Below are 23,432 nucleotides of genomic sequence, written 5' to 3'. Positions count from 1 at the left end.
CATGCGCTTTTGCAGTGATTAACGTCCACCCTCCACCAAGTGCGTCACATTTGATTACATCATGATGCCTAGGAGAACGGTAACAGGACTGAGGGGTAGATGAGTAAAATCGCTGCTGGCCAGGCTGCATGGCTCTTTCCGGCCTTCACTTGCCGTCACTGTTATTGCTGGGTCAGCAGCCCCAGCACCGGGTTGGGCCACTGAACTATATCCAAAGCAGCTGCCTGTGACGGAGACATCGCAGAGAGGACAAGGGCAGCAGAGGACATGCTAGAAGTATCCGACCAAGAAGGAAAATCCCCTGAACAAAGCAAGGGAGGAGTCAGGAGATCTGCAAAACCCAATATGGACAGGGATTGGGTGTCAGGAGTTCTGGGGGTGGGACCTTAGGGAGATGGGAAGACCAACGTCCCTCCCACCTTCGTGCAGATGGAGTAGATAGAGACAGGAAGGAAGTGTGGATCGGCCCTTTAGAGCGACCACAGAGCGACCAGCCCAAGCAGAGCTGCAGGGGGAGGTAGGACGCGCGAAGCGGTGGGAGAAGGAATGACAGCAATCAGTTAGCCCAAGTTATCAAGCATCTTTATTCCTTATCTGCAGTGTGGGGGAGGGACACTGCAGGAGAAATACCCACAACCCCGGCATTTGTGACTGTGTAAAGCTGCCACTCGGGAGGTTGGCAGCACAGTCTATGCAGGGTCGAAGCCTTGCAAGGGCCCTGAACTTGTTTTCCTGCAGGGCTGGTCGCAGTGCCGACAAGCAAAGTAGTAAGAGTTTTGAACACTGGATGTCAGGCCTAGGCCTTTCATGGCGGCCAGGGGCAGATGGCTCTCGCACGTACCTGGGTGGGGACCGGACGCTCAGAGCCAGACAAACTCGAGTCACGCTGACAGACTCGCGGCCTGACCCAGGAACAATTTGGACATTAATTGCACAAGAACTGTAATGTGCATAAGGCAAGCATGAACAACCAGTGATAGTTATCTCCGCCCGCCCCCCCATCATGGGATTTAGGAGTGAGAAAACTGACAGGGGAAAGGAGAGAGAACTGTTGGACAGTGAGGGGTAGAGCTGTGGATGAGGATACTGGAGCATCCCGAGCAAAGTGTGTTATTTAAGAGAATCGCAGGATACTGCGGCGGGGAACTACCAGCTGAGTGCAAGCTGTGTTCTGAAGCACAAAGATATCATACTGCCCCTTTCAATTCTAGGATTAACTGCTCAACTTAAGTCACTCAAAAGCCTTTGTCAACCTGCATGAGAGGACATCCTGTCTGCAAAAGGTTTTTTTTTTTTTTTTAGCTTGCAGACCTTATTACATACTAACAGAAGAAGATGTGAGCAGATGAGGGTCATCTGTCCCTCCTGGTCTTCCAGTACACCTGCCTTTCCTGATGTACAGAACAATCTCTCTCATCAGAAACTAGTATATAAATTTAAACCAGTATATAATAAAATGCATATGACAAACTTAAAACACAGACTATATGGAGCCTCACAGACATGAAAGACAAAAGCACAAAGAATAAATCAACTGAGAGAACGCAAGATTCTCAAACATACAGAGTTAGGTGTCCAAATCTCACATTGCACTAGCCTAATTCCAACGGTCCAAGAAACCACCATTAGATACATGGTAATTTAATACCAACAGACAATTACCAACACTGTAATAATCGTTTTGTTTCTGATTTTTTTTTGCTGAACTTTGTCACTTTGTAAATCATTGTGATCTATACATAGGACGACGATATATAAAATGTTTAAATAAGTAGTAACTAATATCAATATTTTCTTCCACAAAATATATTTGTATTTTAATTTTTTCAAGGAAACTTAAGTGAAACAGATTCTTTAATGGAGCCACCAAGCAGTGTACTCTACAGATAAGGCCATGTTTCGCAGGACATGCTGCTTCAGCGCAATATATTCTGAGAGCTTCCTGGCAGTAACTCCTGTCTGCCTTGTTTGTTGTGAGCTGCTAACAAGAATCTCCGAGAAAACACGGCCATGTCTAAGGAGTGCACCGCTGGGCTCGGTTAAAGAGTTTTAAAGTAGCGTTTCACTGGAAACTTGAAAATATTGAGCATTTGTGGAAGAAACTAAAGATACTGAAGCTGGTGGGTTACTGGGAGTACTGGAATTGTCTGGATAGACTGTGTACACTAAGCATCTTTCACGTGTACCAGCACAGGTAACGCAAGACAGTGACCATCTGCCCTCCCCCCTCCCCCCAGTTCTTTCCAGCTACACTGACCGCCTGCAGCATCTCTCACTGTCCAGCCCCACATTTATTCAGGATTCACCCCCATCTTTTACCCAACCTTGTAATGCTGTTCTTACCACAATCCTAAGCAACCTGTCGGCTGTAACCGACCGGAAAAGTGGGGCAGAAGATTCTCATGCTTTATTTTTCATGGAAAATTTTCCATGTCTACAAATTGTCATAAAATTCAATAGTAAAAATTAACGTCTGCCAAAGCCGTAATGAATGCCTTTCAGGCACCATTCTCTGTTTGTGTGACATGGGATAAGTACAAGTGATCTCCGATAAAGAGGCCTACGGTCTTTCATGTTTCTGTGAATGGAAGTGCACTTTTTTTTTTCTGCTAATCCAAACCAAAAGACTAAGTTCAAAAATTCACTTAACTGACTGAGCAGATCAAATCAAAACTAAAAGGTCCTATTTCATCTCCCAACTGCAAGTGAAAGCAAAATGAAAAACTGATGAATAATTTTTCCCTTTCAGAAGACCAAGCAGTGCGCAAGGATCCCAAGCAGGGATTCCCGAATCTTTAGCCAATGTGACCCCAATTTAGCAGTTTGAAAATTCACATTACCCAGAAGGCCAACAACAAAAGAAAGTTAGCAGGGGTGCAGTCCCCCTTCCAGCAATCATTCCTCAACATCTACCCCCCTCGTGAAAGCCCTCTCTCAGCCTCCCCAGCCCAGTTCATTTATCACAGAAACTCAAGCCTGCAGACGCTGGCACCGCTGCTCAAGCACTTCACCTGGGAAGAGACGAGAGCACAAAGCTTGCTCCCGGAGAATCAGTCAGAAGCATAACTAGCGAGAGAGTACAGGGACATTGTGGTTCAAGGAGTTCAGATCTGCCCGAGGTGCCCCAGTGACAAATCTCCAGGAAAAGCAGAGGACTGTACAACTCTGGCATATCATGCAGTCTTCTGATGGACTGAAATAAGCATGAGTTTTCAAAATCCATAAGCACAAGCCACTGTGCGCTGTATTATTTTACAAGAGCTGCAATTCTTTCTACATAAAACTTTGAATGTGCTACATTACAATTGAAAATCACATTAAACATATGATTCTCCCCAAATATTTCAGTTCCACTACCTCATTACTTTGAAAATAGATATAGCATGCAAAATATAGTAGCTTTTATCTAAACATACAGATCAAACATGCCAAATCAGATAGAAAATTTAAAATCTATTTACAGCATCAAGACGATTTCCACAGTACAATTTTCTGAGAAAATACTTATGCACATGAGAAGTTTGCAAGGGAAAGTTTTCTGGAAATCTAACTTCTCTGCCACTTATACTGCTCTAGTGCTAGTCACTACCTTTTACACAAAGGAGATTTCACAGCTATCAGCCATACAAGGTGGACCATCTGCAGGTTATTTGTCTCACCCCTGCAAGGTGAAATCCCACCCCCCCCCACTATACCTATCACCACATGATGGGAGATGGGGGGTGGTGGGAAACCAAGAGACTGATGTGTAAGGACCAGGGGAGACTGATGATCTCAAGGTAGGCCAGAGGGCTACAGAGAGGCCTAACTAGCAGGAAAAAGGAGATAATGTACAGATCAGTGGCAAGGCCTCACCCCGGAGAAAGCAGCTCACAAATGATTGAGAGAGAGGTCAGAAGCGGTCCAGTGGAAGGCAACAAAAAATGGTGCGGGGTCTGCAAGGAAAGGAATCAAATCCTTTCCAATGGAAAGGAAGCTGAATGACTTGGGGGAACATAAGAAGCGCCAAGAGGGTAGGACTGAGGAGCATCAGGAAATGTTTTTCCAACAGATATGTCAGAAGCCTGGAATGCCCTACCAGAAGATGTGAAGAAAACAATATCAAGCTTTAAAAGGCTTGGGAAAGATACAGAGATAGACTAAAGTTACAGCAGGTTATTTCAGCAACAGCTACAACTCTTAAAAAAAAAATAATAAAATAAAAGCTGTGCCATGTGGGTCTGTATCTGCCCTCATTTGCCGGGTGCTGCCTGCGTTTCCCACCATAACCCAAGACCTTCCTCCTTTCTCTCCCTCGCTTCCCTCTGAGACAGAGACAGACAGACATTCTTGAATTCTCAAGCTCCGGGGATCAGCACCTCTGCTGATGCTCGATTCCAACCATTCACTACCTCTCTATACAAAGGTAACCCCTCGTTTCCTCTAAGCCTCCCTCCATAGCCGCCTCCTCCTTGGCTTTAGCTTTCTATGGAAAACAACATTACTGTTTTTTTCACTTTACTGAATTCTTCTATGAATTTAAATTTTTCTATTACATCCCTTTCCTTTACCTTCTTTCCTCCAGAGAAGAAACAAAATGCTGAACAAAAAAAAATTGATAAAAAAAAGCAGCAAATCACAGCAGTAACATCACACAATAAAAACAAATTGGATAAATCACTTACCTACAGGCCAATACACGGCTCGATCCAGTAAGGCCGCGGTAAAAAACAGTGAGGTAGTGTCAGGCGCACCCTTCCTCCCCGCACGCACAGTTCTCTTCACTAACTCCCCGATACTCTCCTCTAATCGCATGCAAATGCATGCCGCGGCTGTGAAGCGTTAGGGAAGGGTTATGCCCGCGCAACCCATTTTTACTGTATAGGCGCTATAACAGCGCCTATACAGTAACCTGGGTGCGCTGGTACCTGTCATTTCAAATGACATTTGAATTGACAGGCACCAGGAAGTGTAAAAAAGTTTAAAAAGTGTAAAAAACAAAAAACCTGTGTGTTATATAAAAAAATAAAACAATTTTAAAACGGGACCAGGGCAAAAAAAAACAAACGAAAAAGTAGCAAGGCTCGGGCCTGCTATGGTAAGTGTAAAAAGTGTAAAAAACAAAAAACCTGTGTGTTATATAAAAAAATAAAACAATTTTAAATACCTGTCGGAGGGCCGTGGGTCCAGGCGGCCGGTGGGCGGCGGGCAGCCATCAGCAGCATCCGGTAGTCCCTTCTCCCTTCCTCCCTCCCTCCCCTGCCTGGATGAGCGCCAAAATCGCACGGGCGGGTCGGCAGCGGGGGGGGGGGGGGCGGCAGCAGGATCCGGGAGCGGCGGGTAGGCAGCAGCGGGGTCCGGGGGGTCCGGGGCAGCGGCAGCGGGGGGGCGGCAGCAGGATCCGGGAGCGGCGGGTAGGCAGCAGCGGGGTCCGGGGGTGGCAGCGAGATCCGGGGAGCCAGCAGCGGCAGCATGTTCGATCGCGCAGGCAGGTAGGTGGCAAAGTAAAGATGGCCGCCAGCACGGGAAAATCGTGCAATTGGCCGCTGAAGACGTGACGTCACACAAACGTTGTGACGTCACGTCTTCAGCGGCCAATTGCACGATTTTCCCGTGCTGGCGGCCATCTTTACTTTGCCACCTACCTGCCTGCGCGATCGAACATGCTGCCGCTGCTGGCTCCCCGGATCTCGCTGCCACCCCCGGACCCCGCTGCTGCCTACCCGCCGCTCCCGGATCCTGCTGCCGCCCCCCCCCCCCGCTGCCCCGGACCCCCCGGACCCCGCTGCTGCCTACCCGCCGCTCCCGGATCCTGCTGCCGCCCCCCCCCCCCCCCCGCTGCCGACCCGCCCGTGCGATTTTGGCGCTCATCCAGGCAGGGGAGGGAGGGAGGAAGGGAGAAGGGACTACCGGATGCCGCTGATGGCTGCCCGCCGCCCACCGGCTGCCTGGACCCACGGCCCTCCGACAGGTATTTAAAATTGTTTTATTTTTTATATAACACACAGGTTTTTTTGTTTTTTACACTTTTTACACTTACCATAGCAGGCCCGAGCCTTGCTACTTTTTCGTTTGTTTTTTTTTGCCCTGGTCCCGTCCGGTCTCCTGCAGCCCCGTCCGGTCCGGACGGGGCTGCAGGAGACCGGACGGGACCAGGGCGGGTAAGCAATGTTTTTACCCTACACTACACTACACTAACTCCTACTAGGGGGAGGCGGTAAACTAGCAGGTTAAGGCCGCGGCAGAACAGCGGGTTACGGAGGAGATAATATCAGCGCCCGTTACAGTATCGCAGGGGAATAGCTAATTCCTTCATTATACAGCTTTTTCGTTCATTTACATGCCGGGTGCGGAAAGGGTTATGCGTCTGTTTTCAGAAGCGATACGGACGCGTGAAACTGGACACTGTATCGCCGAACTGCCTTGCGCGCCCGAATTGTGCGCTACGAGCACGTTACAGACGGGCAATCCTCGAGCGGACGATACTGGATCGAGCTGACAGTAAGGACGCGGTAGAAAAAAAGTGCGGCAGTGCCGGGCGCCCGCTCGTTTGTCGCGCGCACAGTTCGGATCACATACCGCTCGATACGGTATTTAAATGGCATGCAAATGCAAGCCGCGTCCAAAGCGCGTCCATTTTACTGAATAGGCGCTATACAGCATCCTGGTGTGCTGGTATCTGACATTTCAAATAACATTTGAAATGTCAGGTACCAGGAAGTGGATGTTCTCCTACAGGCCCCCCAGCAGAGAGAGACGAAAAATTTCACAGTCCCAAACCAAACCAACCCCCAGCAGAGAGAGAGGAAACTTTCCCCTAGCCCCGCTCACATGCCGCGGCCATGCAAGCCCCCAGCAGCAGCAGTAGAAGGGCGTCCATGGGTGCCGGTCTCCCATGCGGGCGCCCAAATTGGACGTCCGGGCGTGCGCGTATTCATCTTCACCGGCGGGGCTGTTGGAAGCCGCCTCGCATGGGAGACCGGCACCCATGGACGCCCTTCTACTGCTGCTGCTGGGGGAAAGTTTAGTCTCTCTCTGCTGGGGCTTGGATTGGGTTGGTTTGGGACTGGGCAGCTAAGTTCACCACACTAACGCCAGAGTCAGGGTAGGCAGTAAATTAGCAGGTTAAAGACGCAGCAAGATAGCAGGTAAAAAAGGAGATAATCGGGGCACATGATACTGTATGGGAGGGAATAGCTAATCCGATCGTTCACATATCATATATGTGCCGCGGGCGGAAAGGGATATGCGTCGAGTTCAAGAAGCGGTAAGGATCGGTAAAAAAGGATAGTGAATCGCGGGTTAGACTTACGCGGCCAAATTGTGAGTACACAGCGGGTTAGAAACGGTTTAACTGTGGCCGCACTTTACTGTATCGGCCTGCTAATAAGTTCATTTTCCTAGCATGTAGCCAGATGGACCCAGGATCACCTGCCAGCAGATGGAGATGGAGTCAGATTTCAAAGCTGACGTCACCCTAGATACACCCCTGCAGTGACCTCAGCCCTTCAGTATTCTCTTCAGAAGCCACTGTGGACATACTAACAAAAAAAGAGATTAAAAATGGATAACCGTAACTGTACTCAACCAAACACTGAACCCCCATAAGAATATAGATGCCCTGATCTATGGACTGGTTGACAGCTTACCCGTAATCTCTTGGAATCGATATCCACTCCATGGGCAAATCCTTGGCACCATTCTTGGGCAGCCGTGGACAGGATGCTGAGTCCATCTGTCTACACTAAGGAAAACAAAATTATCAGGTAAGTCATTTCTCCATTTCCTAGCATGTAGCCAGATGATGGACTCAGGAACAACGGGATGAACAAAAGCTACTGCTGATCGGGAGGCTACACGTGGTCTGGCTAACACCACCCTTGCAAAGGCTGCATCCTCCCGGGCCTGAATGTCCAGGTGACAGAAGGTGTGCAAGGAGAACCACGTCACTGCTCGGCGGATGTCGACAGAAGAAAAGATGTCTAGCTTCCTCCCATGAGACTGCCTGAGCCCTAATGGAATGAGCTTTAACCTGAAGGGGTACTGGCTTTCCTGCCTCCACATAGGCTCCTATGACCATCTCCTTAATCCAGTGCACTATGGTAGCCCGCAAAGCTGGTTCGCCCTACTTCCTTCCAACGTGAAGTACAAACAGGCAATCTGTTTTTCGGACTGGTTCTGAAACTTCCAGTTACCACACCAAAAGCATACTGAATTAAAATGGTGGAGACTTTTCTTCTGCGTCCTTGTGCTTATCTAGGGATGGCAACAAAACGGACCGAATCAAATGAAGCGCCGAGACTACCTTGGGCAAGAAGGATGGAATGGTACGAAGCTGTAATGCTCCTGGAGTCATCTAAGAGGAACGGTTCCCAACACGACGATGCCCGAGATGAGACATGCCAAGCATATAGCCACCAGGAACACCGTTTTCAGGGATAATAAACGCAAGGGAAGACCACACAGCGGCCGAAAGGAAAGACCTGCCAAAAACTCCAATACTAGATTAAGATTCCACAAGGGATCCAGCCACCCAGCAGATCACTGTAGGGGTGGCCAGAGGTGCTTCTCCCCATGCCTTGATGAGCCAACAGGCGGGTTCCGTTCATCTCGCCATGAAACAGGAGAGAGCCACTACCTGGACCATCAAGGAGTTAAGGGTCAAACCTTTTTATCAAAGCCGTCCTGCAAAAATTCCAGAATTAGTGGGATTTTGACCATCCAAGGGGAAACACCGCGTTCCTTGCACCAGGCCTCAAATATTTTCCAGACCAACGCTTATGCTAGGGACGTAGAGAACTTCCACGCATGGAGTAAGGTGGCAATTACTGCCGCCGAATATCCTCTCTTCATCAGGCAAGCCCTCTCAAGGGCCAGACAAAGACAGAATAGAGTCTGATCCTTGTGAAGGAATGGTCCCTACTGTAGCAGGTCCCTGTGCAGTGGGAGGCACAGGGCGGGTCTCCATCAGGAATCGCCGCAACGAGGTTCACAACTCCGTAGTTGTTCTTAGTTGCGTTCCTGGTGATCTTCACGTTGTCCGCTTCAGCCTCCGGTTTGCTACAGACTCCACAGCCGCCCGCTGCCCTGCCTTCAGCCGGTCCCCTACCTTCCGGGTACCTTGGACTTCCTTTCCTTTCTCCTCACTCTGGTCCCAGTCCACGCCTATCTCAGCCTCTGGACTTTCTATCTCACTTCCAAGTCCCGAGGACCCGGGACCCTACGGGCTCCTCCCGGGGGGTCCCTGGTTCCTGGGTGAACTCCTCCGGCTTGTGGCTCCGCCTCCCGGCCTACCCTGCCTTCCTAGGTAGGTCGGCCCAAGGGTCCACTATCTCTCCAGCAGTGTCCAACTGCAACAATATGCTCTGTGATTCTGATGTTTAGAATACTTTCCACTATTTTTCCTGGCACTGAAGTCAGGCTAACCGGTCTGTAGTTTCCCGGATCACCCCTGGAGCCCTTTTTAAATATTGGGGTTACATTTGCTATCCTCCAGTCTTCAGGTACAATGGATGATTTTAATGATAGGTTACAAATTTTTACTAATAAGTCTGAAATTTAATTTTTTAGTTCCTTCAGAACTCTGGGGTGTATACCATCCGGTCCAGGTGTTTTACTACTCTTCAGTTTTTCAATCAGGTCTTCCACATCTTCTAGGTTCACCGTGATTTGATTCAGTCCATCTGAATCATTACCCATGAAAACCTTCTCCAGTACGGGTACCTCCCCAACATCAAAGCAAAGAAATCATTTAATCTTTCCTCGATGGCCTTATCTTCTCTAAGTGCACTAACCCCTCGATCATCTAACTGTCCCCAACTGACTTCCTCACAGGCTTCTGCTTCGGATGTATTTTAAAAAGTTTTTACTGTGAGTTTTGCCTCTACGGCCAACTTCTTTTCAAATTCTCTCTTAGCCTGTCTTATCAATGTCTTACATTTAACTTTTTATTTATTTAACAGTTTTGGTTTTTTTTGGCTGCTCAAGACGTGACGTCACATGCTGTGACGCCAAACGTCGTGACGTCACGTCTTGAGCAGCCAATTGCACGCATAGGGGCCGCTTTCCCACGTGCGATGCGTCTGTCTGACAGCTGGAGGCTGGAGCCGCAGTCGTCGCCGATGTCCGGAGGGGGGGGGGGGGGGCTGAAAAAGTAAGTCGCTTCGTCGCTTTAAACTGCCCCCCCCCCCCCCCCGGAGCAGGGCTGCTTTTCGCGCCCTGCTTCGGGAGGAGAGAACAAGGGACTGGCAGGCCCGAGCGTAGGATTGCCCGTCTCTCCCCTCGCTCTCTTGCTACTTTTTTTTCGGGGTTTTTTTTTTTTGCTTCAGGAGGAGGGGACAGGACTGGGGCTGCACCAGAGACCGGACGGGGCCAGGGCAGGTGAGCGGGGGCTGGGGGAAAGTTTGCCGTCTACCCTTACCCCTGCCTCTAACGCAGGGGTAAGGGTAGGCGGTAAGTTAGCAGGGTAAACGCGCGGCAAAACGGCAGGGAAAAATAGCGATAGTCGGGGCACGGGTTACTGTATGGGAGGAAATAGCTAATTCGCTCGTTTACATTTAATATACATGCCGCGTGCGGAAGGGGTTACCCGGGGATTTTAAGAGGCGGTAGGGATGAGTAAAAGGGGATAGTGTATCGCGGGAAGGGCTAACGCGGCCGGAAAGTGAGTAGAAGGCGAGTTAGGAGCAGGGTAACCGCAGTTGCACTTTACTGTATCGATCTGTTAGCTTGTAAATCTCTGCTATACTGTATACCTTTGTACTCCTTGCTGGTAGATTCTACCGACTGAATTGGTTTGTTTTTAATTGTCGGCTTGCCCTATATTTGTCTGGTCTTTACAAAAAAATTTTCATATTTGTATTTACAGAATGGTGTCTTGAGAGTGTTGTCCCTCCTGACGCAGCCTGTCGGCGAAACATGGGATCCATGTTGGACCCTTTAAACAAGTATCTGTAATACAGTGGAGTTGCCGCTTATAAACATTATTAAAAGTGCTGTGAATGATAACCACTGGACCAGTCAAAATTCTTCCAATACAGTTCTAAACCAGGGGGGACTTCCCCATCTTCCAAGGAATCTGGATCCTCTTCTTCGTCCATGCCGTCCAGGTCCCTGCTAGGGATACCCTTGGCGAGTCGAAGCATGCCTCAAGGTCTGCCGATAGGACTGGGAGAGGGAGGGCTTACCGGCTGAGGTAGCAGATTGTGCCTTTACGAAGGCTTGAAGGCCTAGAAAGAATTCCACCTGAGAGAAAGCTGCCAGATCCATGCCTAGCCCAGGAGGTACTGGGTAGGTACAGCTAAATTTCCTTCTCCCATGGATGACCCAGACCTGGGGTACTTCCAGTTAAGGCTGTGGCTTACCCATCCTCTGAATAGGAGCTGTTGGGCTTAGCAAAGTCCAGGGAGGCCAACTCTCCCTGGGCTTCCTCACAGTGCTGACATAAGCAGGAACCTATGTCAGACTGTGCAGCTCTAATATGACATGCAGCACAGAGAGAAAGGTGCTTATGTTTCTTTAATGCCGGAGCCACTGGTGACAGTAACTGCGTATTCAGACGGCTCACGCTTAAAATTTTACACGCACAGATTTCAAGCACCTATGCGAGCCGCATGTATAGCCTGTGTACCCAGCTTTACTTGTATTCTGTACCCAGTAAGTTGTGCTCGCTTACCGAAGCTCTATGGTGAATAATACAAAACAAAAATGCATGCAAGATCGTGCCGCCGCAGCCTACTACACGGTGTGCCAACCAAGCCTAAAGCAGGGCCTAGCTCAGTAACCGACTTGCCTTTACCCCAATGGGACCGGTAATGACGTCAGTACTGTACACTGAGCAAGGAGACCAGGGGAAGTCTTACTGAAACCCTTCCAATGTCTCTGAATCGGGAGGAAATGGAGAAATGACTTACCTGATAATTTCATTTTCCTTAGAGTAGACAGATGACTCAGGACCAGTGGGTTATGTGTTTCTCTGCTAGCAAATGGGAGACTGAGTCAGGTTTCAAAGCTGACGTCACCCTAGATATACTCCTACAGTGACCTCAGCTCTTCAGTATTCTCTTCAAAAAACCATTGTGGACATATATAAGAACTTGATTAGAATTTGGATACAACTTGATTAAACCCTTGGTTAACAAAAACTGGAGACTGCCAGTGTACTCAAGCAACATAAGCGCCAAAACTAGCCATACTGTGGATGCCCTGAACTAGGGGTAGACAACCGCATATGGAATCTAGGACCCGGGAACCAAGGATCCAGATAAACTGAGTTGCCTGGGAGGACAACCCAATTCCACTGAGGAGGCATCGCTGAGCCCAAATCTTAGATTACCACCGGCACAGAGTACAGAGCAATGCCCGGGAAATACTACTACAGAGGTTACTCCTTCCGGGTCAGAGACGCTGACACGAGCAGCCAGAGAGGGAGATACCTGACCAGAGGAAAGGGAAAGAGCTGGCTCTGAGCGATATCGCGACCGGAGGAATGGACCAGGCTGCGGGACATTCTCACTCGACCTGCCGTGGTTATGTTAGAGTCAATGTGGGACTTAATGGCTGAACATAAAGAGACTTGAGAAAAAGATGGATTTCAATAGCGGGAAAAACCAACAAGACATTTTGTTAATAAGGAAATACATTAAAAATTCAGAGGAGAGGATTAAGGTGCTTGAGGAGACAGAGAAAAAAAAACTTGGAATTTCACGCGGCTGTGGTAAGAGATAGAGCTCTTCTTGCGCGACGGAGAGAGACTTTTGAGAACAATTCTAAACGCTTAAATTTACGTCTCTTATAAACTTTCCCAGAGTTGTGGGGGAAGTACCTTTGAGTACTTTCCAAAAATTTCTCAAACAAGTTCTGGGTTTCAATGAAATGGACCTTCCAAATGTTAATGTGTGTTATTTCCTGGCTAAGAGAATTTCAAATTTAAATACATAGAAACATAGAAATGATGGCAGAAGACGACCAAACGGCCCATCGAGTCTGCCCAGCAAGTTTTGCACTTTTTTTTTTCTCATACTTATCTGTTACTCTTGCCTCTTAGTAACCTTTTGGTTCTATTTCCCTTCCACCCCCACCATTAATGTAGAGAGCAGTGTTGGAACTGCCTCTAAGTGAACTATCTAGCTTAATTAGTTAGGGGTAGTAACCGCCACAATAAGCAAGCTACACCCATGCTTATTTGTTTACCCAGACCTTGTTGGTTGTCTGTATATAGATCCGCTTTTCTTCATTCCCCCTGCCGTAGAAGCAGAGAGCTATGCTGGATGTGTGTGAAGTATCGGTCTTTCTCCCCTGCCGTTGAAGCAGAGAGCTATGCTGGATATGCATTGAAAGTGAAGTATCAGGTTTATTTGGTTTGGGGTAGTAACTGCCGTAACAAGCCAGCTACTCCCCACTTTTTTGTGAATACAAATCTTTTTCCACGTTTCCTCTTGCCGTTGAAGCTTAGAGCAATGTTGCAGTTGCATTAACCATGTGTGTGTTAATTGAATAAGGGTATTATCTCCAGGCAGTAGCCGTCATCCCCTCGAGCCACCCGCTCTTCTTGCACGTCCTCTAGACTTTATGGATCCAGTGTGTTTATCCCACGCCCCTTTGAAGTCCATCACAGATCTGGTCTTCACCACTTCCTCCGGAAGGGCATTCCAGGCATCCACCACCCTCTCCGTGAAGAAATACTTCCCAACATTGGTTCTGAGTCTTCCTACCTGGAGCTTCAAATCGTGATCCCTGGTTCTGCTGATTTTTTTCCGACGGAAAAGGTTTGTCGTTGTCTTTGGATCATTAAAACCTTTCAAGTAGCTGAAAGTCTGTATCATATCACCCCTGCTCCTCCTTTCCTCCAGGGTGTACATATTTAGATTCTTCAATCTCTCCTCATAAGGCATTCAATGAAGACCATTCACCCTTTTGGTCGCCCTTCGCTGGACCTCCTCCATCCTCTGTCTGTCCCTTTTGAGATAAGGTCTCCAGAACTGAATACAGTACTCCAGGTGAGGCCTCACCAAGGACCTGTACAAGGGGATTATCACTTCCCTTTTCTTACTCGATATCCCTCTCTCTATGCAGCCCAGCATTCTTCTGGCTTTAGCTATCGCCTTGTCACATTGTACACCTGAATAACCTTTTCAGGGAAACCTGACAGAATTTTTAGAAAATTCTGATCAAGTGATAGATTGGGGCACACTATTAGTTTCCTTTATAAGTTACTCAAACCTGAATAAGGTAATGAAGAAATATTTTTCAAAGTATCCCGTTTTATTTCATGATAAACCTGTTAAGATTTTCCCGGATCTTTCCTTAACTACCCCAGTTGCGGAGAAAGGAGTTTCTGGCTCTTCGCCAAGAGGTTATTTCTCTGGGTTATTCATTTACACTGAGGTTTCCGTGTAAATGTTTGGTAAAAAAAAGAATCAGGAAATTTTTGTATTTTCATGTCTGAACATCTGAAAAGTTTTATTGAGCAAAGGAAAATAGTCACTTCGTCCCCATTATCTAACTAAGAATATATACAGTGCAGGAAATTCTGTTAAGCTTTTTCTTTGGTATTTACTTGGATTATGACTCCCCATTAGTTTATCTTAAAGCCTCTCAAAAAGAGAGGCAAGATGGCGGCATAGACTGAGGCTGTGGTCGCGGGTGTTTCCAGCGTGTCTTGGCAATTGCGTTTTTTTCCCTGACAATGCCGCCAAAACATAAGGGAAAGGTAAGAGTCTTTCCCTCTCTACCCTTACATTCACCAGTTCAGCAGGAAATCATATGCTACATGTCCTCAGCTGCACTGATAGAGCTTTTAGTGTTAGTACTACATTACTATTGATTATATAAAGTAAGTTTTAGAGCTGATTATGAACAAATGTGATGGAAGTTATATGCTTTAAGGTATTATTCTTATTATGTCAGCTCTGTTTATTCTATGTTTTTTCATGTTATTTTTAATTATTATGAATTTGGAAAATCAGTAAAACAAATAATAGAATCTAGGTTTGCCTCATGCGTCATTCATTGGCACCGTCCTTGGGCAGCCGTGGGCAGGATGCCGAGTCCATCTGTCTACACTATGGAAAACGAGATTATCAGGTAAGTAGTTTCTCCATTTCCTAGCATGTAGCCAGATGGACTCAGGGCATCTGGGACAATCCGGGGCCACTAGGAGGATTAAACCTCTCTGCTGTTCTAGCTTGCGGATGATTTTGTCCAGTAGAGGGCATTGAGGGGGGGGGGGGGGTGGAAGGAGAACAGCAAGTCCTCCTCTGGCCAGGTCATCGATCCCTTGGGAGTGCTGATCTCGTCTGCGACTGAAGAACCAGGGGACCTTCACAGTGTGCATGCAATGTGGCCAGTAAATCCATGGCTGGGAGGCCCCAGCGATTTACTAGAAGCTGGAAGCCTTTGGTTGTCAGCGTCCATTCTCCTTTCCCTGCTGAAGAAGTCTGCTGCGACATTGCCCTTTCTTGCGATGTGGGAGGCCGAGCTCCCTTGTAGTTTTAACTCCGCCCATTCCATAAGGGGGTCTATTTCCAGAGACACCCGACGGCTCTTGGTTCCTCCCTGGCAATTGATGTAAGCAACCGTTGTTGCGTTGTTTGACATCACCCGGATCATTTGCCCCTGGAGCCTGTGGCTGAACTGCAGGCATGCTCTTCTGACCACTCGAGCTTCCAGGCGGTTTATGTTCCAGTTCACCTCTTCTTTGGTCCATTGTCCCTGGGCTGTCAACTCCTGACAGTGGGCTCCCCGTCTGTCGTGAGGACGATCCAGCTTAGTGGGGATATGCTTACACCCTTGCATAGGTGGATTTCCTATACCCTCCACAGGAGCCGAGAGCATACCTCCGTTGGTAAGTGGAGGAGAATCGAGTAGTCTTGGAACAGTGGGTTCCAGTTTGAGAGTAAGAAACGTTGGAGACCGCATGTGAGCCCTCACCCACGGTTCTACTTCTAGTGTTGATACCATGAGGCAGAGGACCTGAAGATAGTCCCACACGTTGGGGCAACATTGTGGTTGTCAACCGGCGTACTTGCTCCATCAGTTTCCTCATCCTTGAGGGAGGGAGAAAGAACTTGTTCTGCTTGGTGTCAAAAATCGGGCCCCCAGGTACTCTAAGGACTGGGAGGGTTGAGGCTGCTCTTTTCCCATGTCCATGACCCAACCGAGTTCCTGTAGGAGAGACCTGACCCTGCTGGTCACCTGGAGGCTCTCCTCCACTGACTTCGCCCGGATCTGCCAGTCATCCAAGCAGGGGTGCACCAGGATCCCTCCTTTCCTCAGTGCTACCGCCACGACCACCATAATTTTGGAGAAAGTTCTGGGGGCGGTTGCCAGACTGAAGGGTAACGCCTGGAACTGGTAATGGTGGCCAAGTACAGCAAAACGCATGAAACGCTGGTGGTCTTGATGGACTGGAATATGAAGGTAGGCATCGGAGAGGTCCAGGGAGGTTAAGAATTCTCCTAATTACACTGCCATTAAGACAGAGCGGAGAGTTCCATGCGGATGTGCAATATCCGCAGATGACTGTTGACGCTTTTGAGATCCAGGATGGGTGAAAACGAGCCCTCTTTCTTGGGCAGGATAAAATGGGGTTAATCTGCACGGGCAGCATGGGATTTACTATCTTCAATCAATAGCCTTCATGCTTTTGACACAACTGCAACACTGCTCCCTGCTACGACAGCATGGGGAGGAGGGGGCAGGACTGGACACAGACAACCAACACAGGCCCTGACTTTTACGGTCTGGGGAACTGACAAGCAGACGCAAAGCAAAAAGCACAGGATGGCTACTACAGCCAAGTCCCAAGGTCTCAAAACAAAGAACATCAAGCAGCATTGTCTGAATTATCAAGAAAGCGCCTCACCCTGTAAAAATGTTCCTACAGTAATGTGTTATGGGTTTGACTGTAAATATTACTACCCTTATCAGAAGGCTTGGGGTATTCTGCATGGAGCAGCAGTTATTACCAGTAGCAGGTTGCTGGGCAGAACGGATGGGTCATCTGGTCCTTTACTGTATTCACTTCTATGTTACTGCATAATTACCAAGAGACTTTTGGGATTATTGGAAAAATCCAGTTATGCAGCATGGGGCTTGAAGAGATATGAACAGCTCAGAGAAATTTTGAACATACCCAAAAGCATCTAAAATCACCCCCAGAGGCCACTTCCATGCTTACAAGAATTTCACCTCCAATACTGGACCTCTCCCTTGGGGTTTTTGCAACCTAAATAGAAAACAATGCATTTCTTTGTAATTAAATCTTAAAGCCACCAGAACATAGACCATTTCTCAAGCTTCACTAGATCATTCCTCATGTTGGTACCATCAGCAAAAAAATAAAACTTGGTTCAAAATCCTTCCGCAATGCCGTTCACAAAAATGTTGAAGAACCAGTGGTTGGAGGACAAATCTCTAACGCACTCTGCTAATAACGCTCCTCTCCTCAGAGGGGACTCCATTTGCCATTACCTTTTTTGCTTACCACGCAGCCAGTTTCTAACCCTGTTATGGTAGGGCTCATGCCAAGAGCACTATTTATAAATCATTGTGTCAAAGGCTTTACTGAAAGCTAAGTACACTCTAGTCACCCAATAAGAGAAGATGATCAGAGTTACATGATCAGACCTACCTTTGGTAAAAAAAAAAAATAAAATAAAAAATGCTGCCTTGGATCATGTAATCCAGCACTATCCTCTATCAGCAGTGATTCCAGTAATTTGCTCACCACAGAAGTCAGACTAAGTGGCCTGTAGCTCCCAGCCTCCTCACTTCCACTTGTGAATGCAAACCACATCCACTTGGCCCCAGTCCTCCAGAACTACTCCCAACTCTAAAGAAGCTTTAGGGATGCCAGGACATCTCTAAATTCCCTTTATACCCTCGGATGAACCCTATCCGACACCATCACTCTGCTTTTAGTGTGGTTAACTCCTCGCTAAACATCTTTTCTGAACATTGATTGCATTTCCATTCTTATTTGTGGTTATTTTAAGTGGTCCTGCTACTTCTACAGTGAAGACCAAACAAGTACTTGTTAAGCAATTCCACTTTCTTTCCCTCTTTAGCCTATAAATATTCCACCTCTTCACCTGAGTCTCACAATACCACTTTTGCACTTTTTATCTTATTTAATGTTTTTCTTCCAATTGCATCTTTGCATTCCTGACTACTTTCCCAGATGTTGCCTGTTTTCCTTTCTGTAATCTCTTGTAATTAATGAATACTAGGCCTCTTTTTGCAGCTAATTCTTAAAAAAAAAAAAAATTCATAGCAGCGTCTTTTTCCCCTCTATCCTTTATTTACTTTCCTAATAAAGTTTAGTTGCCTTTATATCTCCTTTTAGTTTTGCCCACTGCTCTACTTCCCATGCATTTTCCCATCCAGCTGACAACTCCTTGAGGTACTCCCTCATTTTAAGTTGGTCTAAGACCGTCACCTTTGAAGGCACATTCATCTCCTGCACTATAATACTAAACTGTCTGTTGTTCATTGGGTCCCAGATAATCACCCACAACATCAGGAAGTATAAGCACCAGGTCCAGCACCATCTTCTCATATGTGGGTTCAGTTACAGATTCATGAAACAGTTCTCCCAGCAGCAAATCTATGATCTCTCTTCTAGAAGACACTGCAGTCAAGATGTCCCAACCAACATCTGGCAGACTGAAATCTGCCTAACAGCACCTCACCCCTTTCATTGCAAGTTAATGAATATCCTCTATTAAATCTCTATCCATTTCTTCTGTCTGCAAAGAAGGTCTGTACATGTTACAGCAATATAAATAGATGCTCCATTCCTTCTCTGCATATTTTTATTTAAGGTTTTTATATACCGGCATTCATGAAATGATCACATCATGCTGGTTTACAAATAAACAGGGGTGCAATAAATACATCAAAAACAGAAATAACTGTCAAAGAAAGCAGTTACAATTAACAAGGACTATTGAACTGGGATCAGAGGAAATAAAGATAGTTTAGCACAATATTAACACACAATGCCTCATTACTTTGCAAATCAGGTTATTCAATTGCTTAAATATTTTTTTTATATAGTGCCACTCCTGAATAGATTGTAGCCTAGTATAACTGTACCCCAGTTGTGGTTTTCTGTGTACCACGTCTCCATAACAGCCATTACATCCAAAGCAGCTTCTAGATCCGGGACTATTTCCCCCTACTTTGAGAATTGCTGTACATAGTTTTCCAGATGTTGCCATTGTTTTCCCTTTACCACTACCTTTGATTTTCTAGCACCAAACTATTAAATAGCTCAGGGACCTCCCATGTGAATAGTTACCCCCCCCCCCCCATATGATTTATAGCGAGCACGCAAGAATGAACCAAAGCGGGTGGGGGGGGGGGGCCTGGGGAGGCAAGAACCGGTTGCTTGCCCCACCCCCACATCAAGCAGGCCCTCCGCTGCCCCTGCTGGAGCTGTTTCCTTACTTGGGATAGGTAAGCACGGCAGGCCGGCAATTCCTTACAACAAACAACAACTCCGTCTGAAGCATTGCGGGATAAAATACGATGTCTGCCTGAGAAGAGCCAGCCGCTACCCACCGCCTGCGCCGGGCAGAAGGGGGCAGCGCTGGGCGGCTTCTCAGCAGCCGGGGCAGCACCAGAGCACAGGCGGAGAGGCCCAAACTTCCCGCCGGGACGGGCCTGCACTCCGCCGCCAGCGCTAACCGGAGGGCGGCGTGCGACCGAGCCCCCGGAGGAGGAACCGGGCCCGACCCGCTCCACTCACCTCGCACGACGGGACCCCCGCCAGTTCCGAGCTGTTCGCCAGCCCGCGCGCTCACCGGAGGAAACTGCGTCACCCACCGACCGACCGTACGCCGCCAACGTCAGAGAGCCCCGTGACGTTCTTCCTTTCCCGCTGCGGCCGCCTGCTATTGGACAGATCGGCTGTCGCCAGGACAAGCCCCGCCCCACTACTCTGCCAGTGGCGATTGGTTCCAATTTGAAAGCGGGCGTTCGAGAGCATAGTGACCTAGGCCCCGCCTCCTGGGGCGGGGTGAATTGGGAGAGGAAAGGCCTCAGTCCCACTTAGGGTCGAAAATGCAAGAAACTTTATTGGCATCACCAATGTGTTCCAGCGCTAGCAAGGTCTGTGTCTAGGGAAACCCCGGATGAGTCAGACTGGCCCTGCCCGGTGAAAGGCAGTGCCGAAGAGAAATAACGCGGAGCACGCGCTGCTTAGTGTTCTCTCCGCTCAGCTTACCCGGTCTGCCTGGGGAATCTTGGATTCTCTCTCTCGGCTTTGGGAAACGTCAGCTCTGATCTATTTGTGTTTTGCACAGCACAGGAGGAACTGCATGTGTCTTTCTATTTCTTCATTGCACCTGGAGTTGGGCTTCTCGGGCTTTACAGCTCAGTCTTAGTTTGCACTTTTCTGTTTCAAATTTGGGGGTTAGATATTTGCTGAGGCTCTGTCTGTGTTCTGCATGTGCGATGGAGGCGAGGGACTCGACAAGCCGCTGATTTCTCTGCAGAGATCTGCAGGAGCCCAGCTTGTTCTGTTTTCCATTTCGCTTTTCTCAGTACCAGTTGTATGCGTGCTGTGGGGCTTGTTAACATTTCTGCACGAGAATAAAACGGCAGCAGTTACGCCCCTAAACAGAAGGCGTGGAGTTAAAATGCACAGAGCAGCAGTTACCCCCTGTTACAAGCGGTACTGCAACTTCTTAGAAAATTATATAGTGAACACAAAGAGTTGGTGAAACAATTTCTGTTCTTTATTTTACGAACTTGCAAGTACGGGTGTCATAAGCAGGCACGCCCACAAAGCAAAAACAACTTACCATTGTACATTCGCTTATCCTTTTACTCCTCCCCATCTCAAGATACTCAGCCTATCCAATGCCTTCATTTCAGTGTTACCTCTTCTTCAGGCATTCTCTCATGCATCTCAAACTTTCCTTTTTCCTTCTTTTGCTTAACCAACATATTCTAATGCCAGGTTTCAACTTTCAGTTTTAACATATTGTTTCTGTGTCTTTTTCATATCTGCCTACCTGCTGTTCTTAAATGGCTATTTTTCTTGTTAGTTTTAATGCTATGAGAAAGTCTTATTTCTCTTGTTAGTTTTGTTCAGCTATGAGAATCTCTTTGCTAGAATCAGTTGCAGGGAGGATTGTGGGAGGAGATACATCCTTACACATTCCTTTCCTTGTTTGTAACTATATGTGCCAGCCTTAGCACAGTGTATTATGCTGTGTAGGTAGTGTTTCTCAGCAAGAAGGGGGGTTGGTTAGGTTTTAGCAACTCGGCCTGCTACAGCTAGAGATTTCTAAACATTTTAATATAATAAAGGAATACAATTCTACTTCTATATTGTATTTACCATCTGTAATAGCAACACTAGTGAGCCCTAGCTCATACCCCCTTAACAGAAGGCATGAGGGTAACATGTACAGAGTGGCACCTAACTTGCAGGGCAGACTGGATGGACTATTTGGTCTTTATCCGCTATCATTTACTATGTTACTGGTCCTTTTTTTGATAGTTAAGGTTATTACTGTTTGGCTTCTGGAAATTAATGCTGGTATCCCATGGTTAACATTCATATGTGTCAATTTTGCATAGTTTGAAATAGGAGTTATGCTAATAATCAAACCTTTCTTCCATCTATTTATTATTTATTAAAATCTTTTACATAGTTAGCATATTAATGACTGCAGATACAGACCAGATGGTCCATCCAGTCTGCCGAGCCATTTGCTTATGGTAGTAACTGCTGCTCTGTACAGTTACCCCTATGCATTCTGTTAAGTTGGTAACTGCTGCTCCGTGCAGGTTACCCCCATGCGTTCTGTTAAGGAAGTGACTACCGCTCTGCAGAAATGTTACACCATCCCTTTCTTTATGCCTTTAGGGATCAGTAGTGCTTGTCACATGCTCTTTTAAATGTTGTCTTCGCCACCTCTTCTGGGAGAGCATTCCAGGCACCCACCACCCTCTCCGTGAAGAAATGTTTCCTGATATAGGTTCTAAGTCTTCCCCCCTGGAGTTTCTACTGTTTCCTTTCCTGCAGAAAGGGTTTGAAGTTTGTATCCATCTTAGAGAAACCGGCTGTGCCAACCACATCCAGGCACTGTTAACCCTCTCTGGTACTCCTCCCTAATTGTATTTCCAAAACAGATGGCCAGAAAGATATTCAATTGTTGGAGTTTCTCCAAGGATGGGAGTGAAAAGATCCATGGAACTTGAGGAATAAATAGGGATATTATCTTGATGAAAACAAAAAACCCACATGCAGGAAACCCCCCTGGTTCTTCTCAGGTTAATGGCTTCATGTGGATTTGTTTTGCACATAGCATGTCAGGAATGCCCCTAATCAAACTCAGGATGTGTTGGATACTATCTCATCTCAAATGTATTGCTAGTGTTCTTATTACTTATCATAGAAAGCTTCCACCTGGATCTCATAGGCAAAACTGCAGCTACTCCAAAACTCCACTGCTTGTCTACTTTCTGGTACAAAGTTTTGCAATGATCCACTCCTTGTGAGCCAACATAAGAACATGCTATACTGGGTCAGACGAAGGGTCCATCAAGCCCAGCATCCTGTATTAAAATTAGCATACTCCTGGTCTTCTTAGCAGTTTTTGACACCATATATTATACTATCCTCATTATCCGCCCAGTGACCTAGCCTCTTGGGCCCAGTCCTATCATGATTCTAATCCTTCCTCCCTGACCTAACTTAGACTATTTCCCTTGAAAAAGTGTTTTCCCATCCACATCCTTTCATCTGCAGGGTCTATTTAACATCTGTGTGCCCCCCACTGGGCAGGTTACTCAGAGAATTCAAAATTCCTTACCACACATATGGAGACAATATCCAACAGCTATGTCCTCTAGGCCAGGGGTGGGCAATTCCAGTCCTCGAGGGCTGGAAACCATTCCGATTTTCAAGATATCCCTAATATTTTATGTATATTCATTAACGATATCCTGAAAACCGAATGGGTTTGCAGCCCTAGGACCAGAATTGCTCACCTCTACTCTAGGCTTTGATCTGTACCTAATAGTCTCCAACCTGAAAATATGCCTTAAAATTATCTCTGACTGGCTACATCACAACAAACTGAAACTTAACCCTCAAAAAACAGAAGTACAATGGACTGGAAAAACTGACTTCAGCCGTATGTACTCAAAAATAATCCTGGAAGGCACTTCAGCCATCAAGTCTGTAATCTAGGCTTCATCCTAGACTACAAGCTTAGCACTGAAGTCCAAATGCAATCAGGAACAATATAAGTTTTCTTCCAACTGCGCCCTTTTTACACCTTTGCAACAGTGATTCAGGCTTCTGTAATCTCCCAACTACTGTAGTGACGCAAAGGTATGCGTCGACCTGGATCTCTGGTGGAGGGTTGGTGACGCAATAACCGCGCGACTGCCCGGACCCCGCGGATTGGTGACGCAAGAGGCGCGCGACG

At 47.2% G+C, this 23,432-nt stretch overlaps 2 protein-coding genes across 2 annotated transcripts in view; one reads left to right on the top strand and one right to left on the bottom strand.

The window, feature by feature from the left end:
* Positions 1-19,835, bottom strand: part of NUP98 (nucleoporin 98) — a 435,464-nt gene extending 415,629 nt beyond the window's left edge. The window contains exon 1 of the mRNA XM_029601961.1: positions 19,733-19,835. The gene's annotated coding sequence lies outside the window, so the exon portion shown is untranslated. The remainder of the gene's footprint in view (positions 1-19,732) is intronic.
* The window catches only part of PGAP2 (post-GPI attachment to proteins 2), a 162,617-nt gene that overhangs the window by 8,519 nt on the left and 130,666 nt on the right, over positions 1-23,432 (top strand). The window lies entirely within an intron of this gene.

Source organism: Rhinatrema bivittatum, chromosome 5, assembly GCF_901001135.1.
Source record: "Rhinatrema bivittatum chromosome 5, aRhiBiv1.1, whole genome shotgun sequence".
NCBI lineage: Eukaryota > Metazoa > Chordata > Amphibia > Gymnophiona > Rhinatrematidae > Rhinatrema > Rhinatrema bivittatum.
The sequence above is the reverse complement of the archived record's forward strand: the minus strand, read 5'-3'. Positions and strand labels throughout refer to the sequence as shown.